General features: G+C 39.8%; 1 protein-coding gene across 43 annotated transcripts in view; it reads left to right on the top strand.

Moving 5' to 3' along the window:
* LOC122809254 (titin-like) overlaps nucleotides 1-12,709 on the top strand; it is a 3,339,665-nt gene that overhangs the window by 1,843,901 nt on the left and 1,483,055 nt on the right. The gene's annotated exons all lie outside the window — the stretch shown is intronic.

Genomic DNA, 12,709 nt, shown 5'->3' with positions numbered 1-12,709 from the left:
TCTGCTAATGATTGGCAGTGAATTTTTACTGTGCCAAGTTGCCAGTCCGATGCCCAACCTTCAAAGAAGGCACACCCATTCACGCACACACCTACCTGCATGTCTTTGTACGTCACTCGACCATAGGGAGGACATGCAGACTACACACAGAAGGCACTCCAATTGAGAATTGAACGGGAGAACTTCTTGCTGTGAGGTGACAATGCTAACCGCTGCACCACTGCGGCCCTGCTATGTTTTATGGATATTGTATAGATAAATGTTATGACTACATAGTTTTAAGCCATATAAGTACCAAAAGTAGGATCTGGCTCCCTGCATGAGAATATTGCCCTTAGTAAAATATGTTTTAAAACATTCATTACTGGAGCTGTAAAAGAAATCAACAGCAAATCTAGTGCAGAGTGTAGCAGTATTGTTATGCATTTGTTAACCAGGTAAATCCAATAGACTTCCTTTCAAGGATGACACCGAAACACTGTCTGATTTAAGTGTCTTGCTCACATTCACACATTAGGCAAATGGAGGCTGAAAGAGTCAAACCTTGGATTACACGAAGATGCTCCGGTAGCACTTAATAAACTTTGTCACTTTTGTGTTAGTACACGAGTAAATGAGTTTTTGTGGGTTCTGTTTAAGCAGCTTTACTCTGTACAAACACATCACTGTACAGGCTTATTGACTATGACTAAGTAACTTGTATACAAACCACTGCGATTATACATGTTCACTCACTGGCTGCTTCTACAAAATGGCACTAGGGATTACACGTGTCTGGAATTTGTACGTGCACGCACAGCCTGGCATGCTTCTTAAAGACATAGCACACAGACGTTACACTCTGATCTACATCCTCCCTCTTTGAGAAATAGATCATGCAATTTGTCATAAGATTATTTAGCATGCAGAAATCACAGATAATCTGAAGACATGCATTATACAATACTAAGTGCACACACACACACACACACACATACACACATATATATATATACATATATACATATATATATATATATATATATATATATATATATATATATATATACACACACACATACATATACAGTCAAGTCCATGTTGCTTTGTATTTCACACTAGGCTTAGAAACCTGTCCATATCATATGACATAAAATTGGAAATCAGATTTAGCAGCTGGGACAGTCTCTGCAACATGGTTGACCTGTAGAATGTTCAAATTACTTTTTGGAACAGAATCAGACTTTGAACACATTCTAGTCTGGAAACAATGTCTGACTCATTCTTTGGTTTAGAGTTTGCATCACAGATACAGTGTTGTGATTGCAATGATGATGATTCTGGTACAGGAAGATGTCTGCAATTCCTCCTATACTCCACACCCTTGGAGTTTACCCAGTAGGATCTCCGTCTCATCACAGATGCCTGTAATCTGTCGTATTTGGTCAAAACCTTTCATTGTCAGAATTTTTACCGTCTCAACTTCCCTCAACGAATGAAGTAATCTGCTCGATCTGTCATAACTAGATTTCTGGATATTATGCTTCTTCTACAATTCAGCCTTGATGGTTTTATTGTTCTTAAAGTTAGGCTGCAACAAACTTGAAATAGGTAGTATAGTTCTAGTTTGTAAAGTAGTCTGTGAGCAGGTGAGCCAAGAATATAATCACGAAGTATGTTTCTGAGATTAAGTAAATTCAAGAATGCATCAGTATTGTCACGCTTTGACTTTTCAAGTAATTGCTTTGCACTCTGTATTGCTCGTTCAGCTAGATCATTGGATTGAAGATATTCAGGACTACTCGTGACATGTACAAAGTCTCGTTCTCTTGCAAATTTCTGAAATAACTGGCTAGTAAGTTGAGTACCATTGTCATAATAAAGTTTGTGTAGACTACCAGGAACTGAGAAATTATGTTTTAGCTTAGTGATAACAGCTGTTGGGGTTAAATTTGGTAGCAGATCAATCTGAAACCAGTTTGAGTAAGAGTCTACCAAAACCAAGTAGTTTTGATTGTTCCACTCAAAAATATTAGTTGCTACAGTAGACCAAGGTAGTTCAGGTATTGGATTTAGCTGAAGTGGTTCTCTTTGCAAATGTGTTCTGGTACTATTGCATACTGAACAAGAAGAAAGAACACTATCAATGTCTTTTCATAATGAGGGTCAACATACTAGTTTTCTTGCCCTTCTTTTAGTGGATAGTAAACCTGGGTGACCATAATGCAAAATCTGCATAAATCCTTGCTGTAAGGAAGCAGGAACAAGAATTTTAGGACCTTTGAAAATAATGCCATCTTCTGTCAACAGTTCTTCTCTGTAAGGAAAACATGATTGCTCCTTAAGTGATGCACTAGATTGCTTTGAGGACCATCCTACATTGATGGTGGTGGTTAAGCTTTTGTGAAATTGGATCAGTCATAGTGTGATCTCTCAACTCTTCAAGTCTAGTGGTGGAAAAATTACGCACTCACATTACATCAAAGTCAAAAGTTTCAGCATCAAGCTGTTCTGCTGTACTTCTAGGCAATCTGGATAAGGTATCAGCCAGACAGAGCAATTTACCTTTAGTTTAGACCATTTTGAAATTGTACGTTTGCAGTTTGAGCATCATTCTTTGTAATCTCACTGGAGCAAAATGCATTTGGTTCTTTAGAATGGTAACTAGAGGCTGATTATCAGTTTCAGATTGGATAGCACGACCATAAATATTATCTTGAAACTTGGAACATGTGAAAACTATCGGCAAAAGCTCTCTCTCAATTTGAGCATGATGCATCTCAGTTTGAGTACGTGTCCTAGATGCATAGGCTACTGGTCTTCCCTCTTAAAGAATAACTGCACCAGGACAAAAATTTGAAGCACCACAGGCTACAACAACTGGTTTATTCACTTAATAGTACCTTTATTGTAGGTAGAGTAGCAATTTTCTGCATAAGGTCATCTAACTCCTTCTGATGATGTTGCAACCATGACCATACAACATTTTTGTGTGTTATCTCTCTCAAAGGTGCTGTCATCTCACTGATATCTGGTATAAACTTGCCTAAATAGTTGACCATGTCCAGAAAACGCTGCAAACCTTACACATAATCTGGTGCTGACATCTCTAAAATAGCTGCTTGGTTGGGTCAGGTCTTAAACCTGTACTTGTAAACAAATGTCCTACATAGGTTACTTCTGGGAGTCTAAATATGCACTTCAAAGAATTGAGAGTTTACTTCATGTGCTCTGTCTAGAACTTTCTTGAGGTTTCTGTCATGCTCTGCTTTGCCATTGCCTCCAACTAATAGGTAGTCTACAGTTGTGGCATAAGGATAACCTGAAAAAATTTGTCCCATTGCATGCTGGAAGACTTCACTTGCAGAATTTATTCCAAATGGCATCCTTAAGAATCTGCATTTGCCAAATGGAGTAACAAAAGTAGTTAGAAATGAGGATTTGAGATCAAGCACCGCTTCCAAAATGAACTCTCTGCATTCAAAACAGAAAATACAGTGGCATTCAGTATTAGAGCTACATCTTCCTCAACTGTGCGCATTGGATGATACGATCATTTTAATGCTTTGTTCAAATCTCTTGGGTCAATGTAAATTCTGATTTCATCTAAGCCTTTTTGTGAGCACCTACCATGGACGTCACCCATTCAGTTGGTTCTGTGACTGGACAAATCACACCTTGCTGCACCATCTTATCCAACTGAGGTTTGAATTTATTTTGCATTGCTGTTGAAACTCTTCTTGCTAGACTGACGACTGGAGTGACCTCAGGATCTAACTTCATAGAATACACAACTGGAAGTTTGCCCAATTTGTCATCGAAAACGTTAGCATACTCGAGAAAATTGGCTTCTGTAAAAGTTGTACTTGGAACTGCACTCTCATGATAAACTTCTTTAGCAAAAGAAAGCAAATTAATAACTCTTTGAGACCCAGTAAATATTGCACTTGTCATATTAAGTAGAATAATAAGTTGTAACAGTTCTCAGCCAAATAACATGAAAGTATTACTGAACCTTCAATTTGAATTTCTTCACCTCCATATACAACAAGTCTGACACTGCTGGTTACATTGACTTGTTTGTTGATTCTCACTTTTTGCAAATGTGTCTCCTGAACATTGCACTTTGATCCAGTGTCTACTTTGAGCTGTATGGACTTCCCATTGATCTGAACAGTACAAAACACTTCACTCCTTGTTGACAAGTTTACTGCATCAACTCTTTCTCCAAGTACTGATACACTATCCACATAGAAAGCGGAGTGTTTCAGCTCTACTTGATCAACTTGCTTTTTTTTGTATGACCTTTCTTTACAACTGAGTGAGGCTTACTTGATTTGCAAAACTTTTGAAAGTGGTTCCATTTCTTACACTTGTGGCATTGCTGACCATATGCTAAACACATCTTTCTCTTAGAATCATGATTTGCACTACAGTTGCAACATTTAACAATAAAAGTAGACTTAGGTTTTGCTGACTCACGTTTGTGTTGCACTGAGCTGGTGTTGGAGCTTGCACTTTTCCTGGAACTTTCTGGTAAACTTTGTACCTTCTTTGGAAACCCTGTGGCTGCCCTTTGCTTAGGCCTATTTCTACTTGCCACATGTTGCATACTATCTACATTTGCGATGGTGCTTACTGAAACCATGCTTTTGTCACTCACCAGCATGTTTGTATGTCTTTGTCACCTCATCGATCTGACAAATCTCTATTGCTCTGCTTATTGTCAGATCACTGTCACAAAGTAAAGTCTTTCTCATTGTAGCACTATCAATACCACACACGTCTGTCCTTTATCAGCTCATCTTTCAAATCACCAAACTGGCACATTTTAGCTTTGTTTCTCAAGTCAGTTATATACCTGCAAATGTTTCCCCTGGTTTCTGATTTCTTGTGTAAAACAAATGGTTGTCTAATGTAACGTTCGTCTGGGGGTTGCACATTTCTCTGAACTTATACTTCAAAGACTCGGGGTCTTCTCTGGACTCAACTTGCACAACAATATGGCAGTCAGCACCTTCAACTTCATATACTGCTGATGCATATACAAATGAATGCTCTTTCTGTGGTCTCAGATCCTGCTAGATTTTGCAAAATGAATGCCCTTGTGCATGCATCTTTATCAGCATAATCTGCTTGTATGAAAATATCATACTCTTGTTCAAATATTCTCCAGTTCTCTGCAATATTCTGATCAAACACAAGTGGTTGAGGTTTTCGAAATCCGTCTGCCATATTAACACATACCAGTGAAGGGCCTTGCAAATACGTACAAATATATAGACACACACATGTGCGTAAGTAATTGGCATAAACACAATTTGTTCAATGCTCTTTTTTGCTCTGTACCTATACTTTCTCTCTCTAAGCTTATCGGAATTGTGCGAATGAACAGCCTCTAAGTGCTTTCAGTTAACTGAACTTTGCAAAATAAACTTTTCGGGCTTCTCGATGGTTTATTGCACTTTGCGAAATAATGCTTTAGATTTCGTAATGCTTTACTGTGCTTTGCGAAGTAGCTTTTTAGGTTTCTCGATGCCCCTTTGTACTTTGCAAAGTAACTTTTTAGAGCTGTCAGTGCATTACAAAACTCCGAGAAATAGCTTTTTCAACTTTTCAATGCTTTACATAATTTCTTGGACTTTGCGATGCTTTATGGAATCTTGGATTGGTAAAGGCATCAATGCTAAAATCATTGACTTTCAAAATTAGTAAAGGCAAAATTACTAAAGTCATTGATCACCCACTCGATATGCTTGCGGAATCAGTAAAGGCAGAAATGCTAAAGTAATTGCTTGGAACTTTATCAATAAAGGCAGGAATGCTACAGTCATACACCATCACTTATCAAAGTCATTACCTTATGAAACATTTGAGAACTTTACAGTGCAACTGAGCAATTCACGAGCTCTGTAATACTGTTGTAATCTTTAAGAAACACCTTTCCTTAATGCAAGAAACGCATTAAGCAACTGCACAATGCAAATAATCGAGCTTTTATTGTCCAAATTCAATATCTTTTGAAGTATTTGCACTTTGCATATGACTAGATGTAATACACTGAAATGTCCCCAAAATGGCAATACCTTGCTAGGCAACTCTTTACAGTACAAGAAGCACTCTGTAATGGTGGCACTTTGCGACCAGACACACCTAACACAAGAACTTTTCTTCAAATAACCATGCTTTGACTGAATTACATGAGATAGTTGCACTTTACACACAGTGAACTCTTTGAAATATATGCACAGTAATAAGCACACACTGTAAGCACTTTTACCCACTCTGAGATACTTCGAATAACTTTAATTGCACTCTTGATACAATGCAAAGTCGTAGTTATGCCCAAACACAAGCAGTCTCCTTGCTTGTTTCATAGGTTGGTACTAGGCTATCGGCCCTAGGGCCTATACAAGCCTAGCCATAATAATTCCCTGGCTATTTCTCCCCACACTATTTACTTCCCTGGACCCCTGTCTAGCAGGTCGACTGACATGATCCCCAGGGTAAATTTCCTTTCTCCCATCTAGTCGTCAAGGTTCCTTTTGAAGAGGGCCAAAGAGGCCCTCTGCTTGATATGTATGGGCAGTCTATTTCCGAGTCTGGGGAGTCTCTGGGTCAGGAACCTGTCCCTCCAGCATGTTTTGTTTATTGTGATGACAAGGTTTAGATCCCTGGAGCATGTGGCTCTCAGGGTTTGGGATTTCTTTAAGTGTAGCATGTCCAACAGCTTTGGGTTTTACATGGCCTTGTGTGTTAGGCAGAGATTGCCTCTGAGTAGACGATATGCGACGGAGTATAGCTAGAGTTTTTTAAGGCGGTCAGCGTAGGGCATCTGCTTTAGGCCTGTGATTTTTTTTAGTGACTTATTTCTGCGGCCTTTCCAGTTGTTGCAGATGTCTTTAGAGGTACATACCAAGCTGGGCATTGTATTCTAGAATGGGTCTAATGAGGGATGAGTACAGCGGGACATTGACCTCCGTTTTACTGGATGAAAAGCCCTTAGTGATGAGGTGTGCCACATAGAAGGATTTCCTGACTGTTGTGGCTATGTGGTTATTGAAAGTGAGACCACAGTCCACGTGTGTCCCCAAGTCTCTTATCACACTTTCAGTGTTTAGTGTACTGCCACTTATGTGGTAATTCATGGGTAAATGTTTTTTCCTAAACGAGATAACTATACATTTCTTGGCATTGAGCTTGAGCCCATGGCTCTGGCACCAAGGATCTGTTTCTGTAAGGCCCTTTTGTAGAGTATCCACATCATTTGTGGATTCAGTAATGGCTCCCAGTTTGCAGTCATCTGCCAGCTTTCTTAGCCAGAGTCCCTTAGTGTTGGCCTGTACTTCAGAGAAGTAGATGCCAAACAAGAGCAGTTCCAGGACTGAACCTTGAGGTACCCCACTTGTCTGGAGCTGGATTTGGTTTCTGCTACTTTTACAGTGTGGGGTCTGTCAGTAAGCCATTTGGCAACCCATCGAGTGACATAGGGATTAATGCTCAGCTTAGTAAGTCTATCTAGGATTCCAGAGTCTGGGATGGTGTCAAAGGCCTTGGCAAGGTCCGGATAGGCTGTGTGGACCACCTTACCCTCATCCACGGCTCTGGAAACTGAGTCGAAGACGTCAGTCAGGTTCAGGAGACAATATTGGCCCTTCAAGAACCCAAACTGGGTAGGGTCCAGTGTTTGAAGGTTGCCAGTGTCTTTGTTTATAAGTTCCATGGCCTTGCACATCAGGCTCGTCAGATTGATTGGGCAGTAGTTCCCGGGATCCAAGATGGATCCCCCCCTTTTGGAGTGGGATAACTGTAGCTGTGCACCACTCAGTGGGCATGAAGCCTGAGATGAGGCTATGATTAAACATGACACTTAGGTGAGGTGCCAGTTCATTTTGTAGTTTATGTAGTACACAGCCCGGGATGTCATCTGGTCCCATGGATGCTGTATTTTTAGTTTTGGAGAGTGCGTTTTTTTACCTGTGTGGCCGTTATTACCAGAATCTTCCGGTGTTGAGATTGGCCGTTACGGGGTGAAGTTGACACTGAATTGATCTGCCAGGATATTGGCAAAATCCTTGGGATCAGTATATTTAATGCCATTCTGTTGTAGCTCAGAGCAGATCTGAGCATTGCCATTTAGATTCTTGACATAGTTATAGAAGGCCTTGTGGTTGTCTTTGGAATCTTTGGCAATTTTATGTTTGTAACTAGCTTTGGAGGGTTTTATGAGGGATATCAGCTTCTTACTGAGGCTGGTAAGGAGTTTTTTGCATCCTGGGATTTTCCTATTTTTTTTGCAACAGTTTCTTCCTTTTATTGTAAAGTTTGTGTATGGCAGGGGACCTACAGATTGGCTTCCTTTTTTTGGAGAGCATCTTGGTTCTATTTGGGATGGCATGATTCATGCCTGAGTGGATGTTCTTGTACAGTGCCTTAGTGTAGGATTCAGCAGTCGAACTTTCAGTTCCCATCTGCATGGGTGTCATGAAGTTTGTAACTTCTGACTTGAGTAGCATGAAGTTGGCTTTGGAGAAGTTTTTTTATGGAGGTTTCCTTACTGGGGGGTGGGGGTGGGATGTGGATGTTAAGGGTTATTAGCTTATGGTCAGACCTGACCGACGAGGGGGTGACCATAGGTGTGGAGCATCAATTTCCCATGTTGGTAATGACCAGGTCTAGGATATTGGAGCCCCTGGTGGGGACTATGGATTAGTTGATCCAGGACGTTGGAATTTATGAATTCCAAGAACCATTGGGCAAAGGTATTAGTACACGAGTAGTTTTCCCAGTTAATGGCATGGTAGTTGAAATCACCCAATATTTGGGTGTTTGGTTGTATCTTAATATTTTCCAGTATGTTTAGAAAGGTGTAGTGAGATTCTTGGAGCATGGTGGGGGATCTGTAGCAAGCTACAATTTGGAGTGCAGTCTTACCCAGTGTTGCACCTGGAGAATTTCAGATGCATTGTGTTGGGCAGCTAGCCTGGTGGTGTGAATATCCTTGGTGAATATGGCCACTCCTCTACCTTTAGTGTTTCAGTCCTGGTTTGGTGGCCGAAAAGTGTGGTAAAACTTGTAGCCGGGTATTGCAGGGGTGCTCTCTGGAGCTTTGAACTAAGTCTCATTTACTGCACAGATATCAATGTTCTACATTTTTAGGTGTGCCCTGAGAGAGTGCATTTTGAGGTTTAGACTTCTAGCATCGAGTAGCATTACCTTCAGAATTTGCATGCTTGTACTTGTTACGGTGGTGGTTTTGTCCTTTGAACTTTGCCTAAAAAAGGCACTATAGGAGTGGCAAGAGCCTTAGCCAGTAACCTGATTCCCAGGGCCAACAGGTGCAGACCATCTCTGGCAAAGCATCATGGTCTATCAATCTTGTCATCCCAGGCAGACAGATACTGGATCCCTTTTGACACCAGAAGCTTAGCCAATTGATGAAGTCAGTCATTTTGTCCTTGTATTGTGGTATCATTTTGGGCAAAGGCAGGATGCTACTCAGGGCTAGGGTCATACCTGCCTGGGCCACATGATCTAAGAGCTCTTCCATGTCTCTCTTCATGTAGTCCAGGGAGGTATGTCTCAAGTCATTCACTCCAACATGGACAATGACAGAGTCATATTTGTACTTGTTGTGGGGTGACTTGAGTGCATGTGTTATGTGATGGATCCTGGCACCCGACAGGCAGCTGACTGTAGTTTTGTCCTTGTTCAGCCTGGTGAGTGGGACATCAGTGTGCCTGACTATAAGTCACCTATGACTAAAGTGTTAGGTTTGTTGTCTTGCCTTAGGGGCTGTTGCTGGGTGGCACACTGGTGTTGTGAGCTATGTGACACTTGTTGTGATTGGTGTTTGTGTTTCAGCTTTGGAGGTCCTTGTTGCTTGGGCAGGTTACAGTTAAGGGCCTCCGCATATGTGGATTTATTGTTGCTGTGTGTATGTGCTGGTGGTGTTTGTTTAAAAGGGCTGTGTGTTGCTTGAGGTGTAGTAGCTGTGTTATCCTTCTCCTCTTGACTGTCTACCACAGTCTTGGGTGGAGAGAGAGCATTGTTTCCAGTTTGGCTATGCAAGTACATCTCTCACAGGTTGTAGTGTTGGGTTGTAGGAGGAGAGGGTTGTCTGTGTACATGAGGCAATTGCATTGCGCCAGTATGCCCAGATTCACCAGGTGGACAGGAGAAATCACCGGAAGCTGACCCTTGGACATGCCTGGTTTGGTACTTTTTTTTGTAAAGTACAGGAGCTGTTTTCCCTTGCCGTAGCAAAGGTACTTTGCAATTATCAGCTGTTTAGTGCCTACGATTAATTTCTCCTTATTAACAAGAAGAGTTGAGTGCCTGTATCAGTTTAAGGCTTCCTAGTGCTTTCCAGCAGGTATTAGAGCAAGGGCTAATCACAGGGATGCTTAAAGGTAAGATGAAAAAAATGGTTTATCCTAAACACTGCAGTGTGCACTGGATAAGTTAGGAGTGCAAGTAGGTAACTTAAGTCTTACCTGTCTAAAAAGCTAAGTTTTAGTGGAGAGTCACTATTTTTAAAACAGCAAGATAGATTGAAAGGGGGTGGTTACTTTTGTATTCCGGTATTCTGGAATACAGTAGGATGGCCAATAAATTTAAATAGTTGAAGGGGAGTGATTTCACAAAATGATAATGTTGTGCTTACTGCCACACGCCAGTGAAAGCAGAGAAGAAATTAGATATATGGTCAAATTAACATAAGAGGCAGGCATCTAGAAAGACAGTGGGATTTAAGAACATGACAGTAAGCGGGTGGGATGGTGGGGAAAAAAATTCTGCCTGACTCACAAGAGAGAGAGCTGTGGTCTCTTTTGAAGTTTTAGTATGCAGTTAAAAGCAGAATACAAGTAAAACACAAGGTAAAGAAAACAAATCACAGTATTCTAAATATAAAAAGGCAATAAAGTAATACAAAATACAGCAAATAAAAAGCAAACTAACCTTTCCTTCACAGCGAAGTGTAGCAGAGTCTGTGTGAGCCTTTCTAGTAAAGCTCTGAAGTGTTTTATTTTACCCCTTAAATAGAAGGTTTAGTTCCTAGCTCCACCCCTTCAGTTCACAAATGATTAACCTTAAGTGACCTCTTTTGTCTTATGTACGAGTCCTTAATTGATCAGTTCTAGTTTCTGCCTGACTCACAAGAGAGAGAGCTGTGGTCTCTTTTGAAGTTTTAATATGCAGTTAAAAGCAGAATACAAGTAAAACACAAGGTAAAGAAAACAAATTGGTATTCAGAATAGAAAAGGCAATAAAGTAATACAAAATACAACAAATAAAAAGCAAACTAACCTTTCCTTCACAGCAAAGTATACTTTGCTTATCATACTCTTTTCTCTTTCTTATTATATGCTTTTTGCTCATTTAAGCCCCTTTTCTTTATGCCCAGAGTACTTTCTCTGTGCTTATTTTACTCTAAACATGCCCAGTTCTGCCTTAAACACACCTGTTCTGCCTTAAACATGCTAATATTTTGCCTTAAACATATTAGTTTCATCAAATACTTTTATCTTAAACATTTTCTTTAGTTAACAAACTTTTGTACTTTCCGTTTGCCTGATACGGTTTATGCACTTGTAATGCCATTTCTTGCTTCTTTCTGTCGAGTAAATAATTCGTTATTACTTTTCATTACCTTTGATTCTTTCTGGTTGTGTTTGCACTGTTTTCGCTCGGTTTTATCTTCGCTGTCATCTTTACATCTCATGGTTCTAAATGCTCTTTTTTTTTCCATCCCGGTTCTGACACCATGTTGCTTTCATGTCAGTACATGAATAAACGAGCTTTCATGTGTTCTGTTTAAGCTGCTTTATTATATACAAACAGAGGCTTATTGACTATGATTAAGTAACTTGTATACAAACTACTGTGAACATACATACTCACTGACTGACAGCTTCTACAAAATGGCAGTTTATATGTGCATGCACAGCCTCACATGCCTCTTAAAGACATAATGCACACACGTTAACACTCTAATCTACAGACTTTTCATACTGGCTGCTAAACTATCAAGAACACTGGCAGCAATGCAGATTGTTCACCCCAGACAGTGTTTCTCACAGATGGTTGAAAAATGTATTTTCATTCTTTTCTGCATATTACAGAAAGCTGATACTTGGTTGATATTCATATCGTCCAAATAAATATAGTTATACAACCGTGATTTTCTTATGGATATGCAGCTAAATAATTAAGAGCACTTCCTTTTACAGACCCAGGAATAAGGATGTTTTATCTGGAGGCTATGGCTGCATTACAATTATTCCCTTAGGCATTAAAATTACTCATCATGAGATGTAAAGCTGCTGTGTTTATAAAAAACAATACACAATCAGAAATGTGCAAAGTAAAATATAAAAGTTCAGTTTCTTACATTGAATAATGCACTTTGGAAAAAGAGTTGCATCAAACATGGTTCCAGAAGTCATGCTATTTAATGTCTAGGTCAGACATAAAACTACCCATTACTTTTGCAACAAGTCTTTATCCATTAAAATTACAGTGCACTAATTTGAATCTAGTTCTGCTCGCTTTATTTTTAACTTCAAAATGGGATTTGCACATTTCCATTTGTAGCCGATGAGTATACATGAGTATTTAGCAGTTACATTTTGCCTCTTAGCAGCTGTATTATGTCTTGAGTTTTTTTATTATGTCATTAGCATCTAGTACAAGGTTACATAGTAGGTGGTATGTAACCTATCTAGAA

This window comes from Protopterus annectens, chromosome 8.part0 (genome assembly GCF_019279795.1).
Source record: "Protopterus annectens isolate FY-2018-M chromosome 8.part0, PAN1.0, whole genome shotgun sequence".
In the NCBI taxonomy this organism is placed as follows: Eukaryota; Metazoa; Chordata; order Ceratodontiformes; family Protopteridae; genus Protopterus; species Protopterus annectens.
Note: the sequence above shows the minus strand (reverse complement) of the source record. Positions and strands in the feature narration are given on the sequence as shown.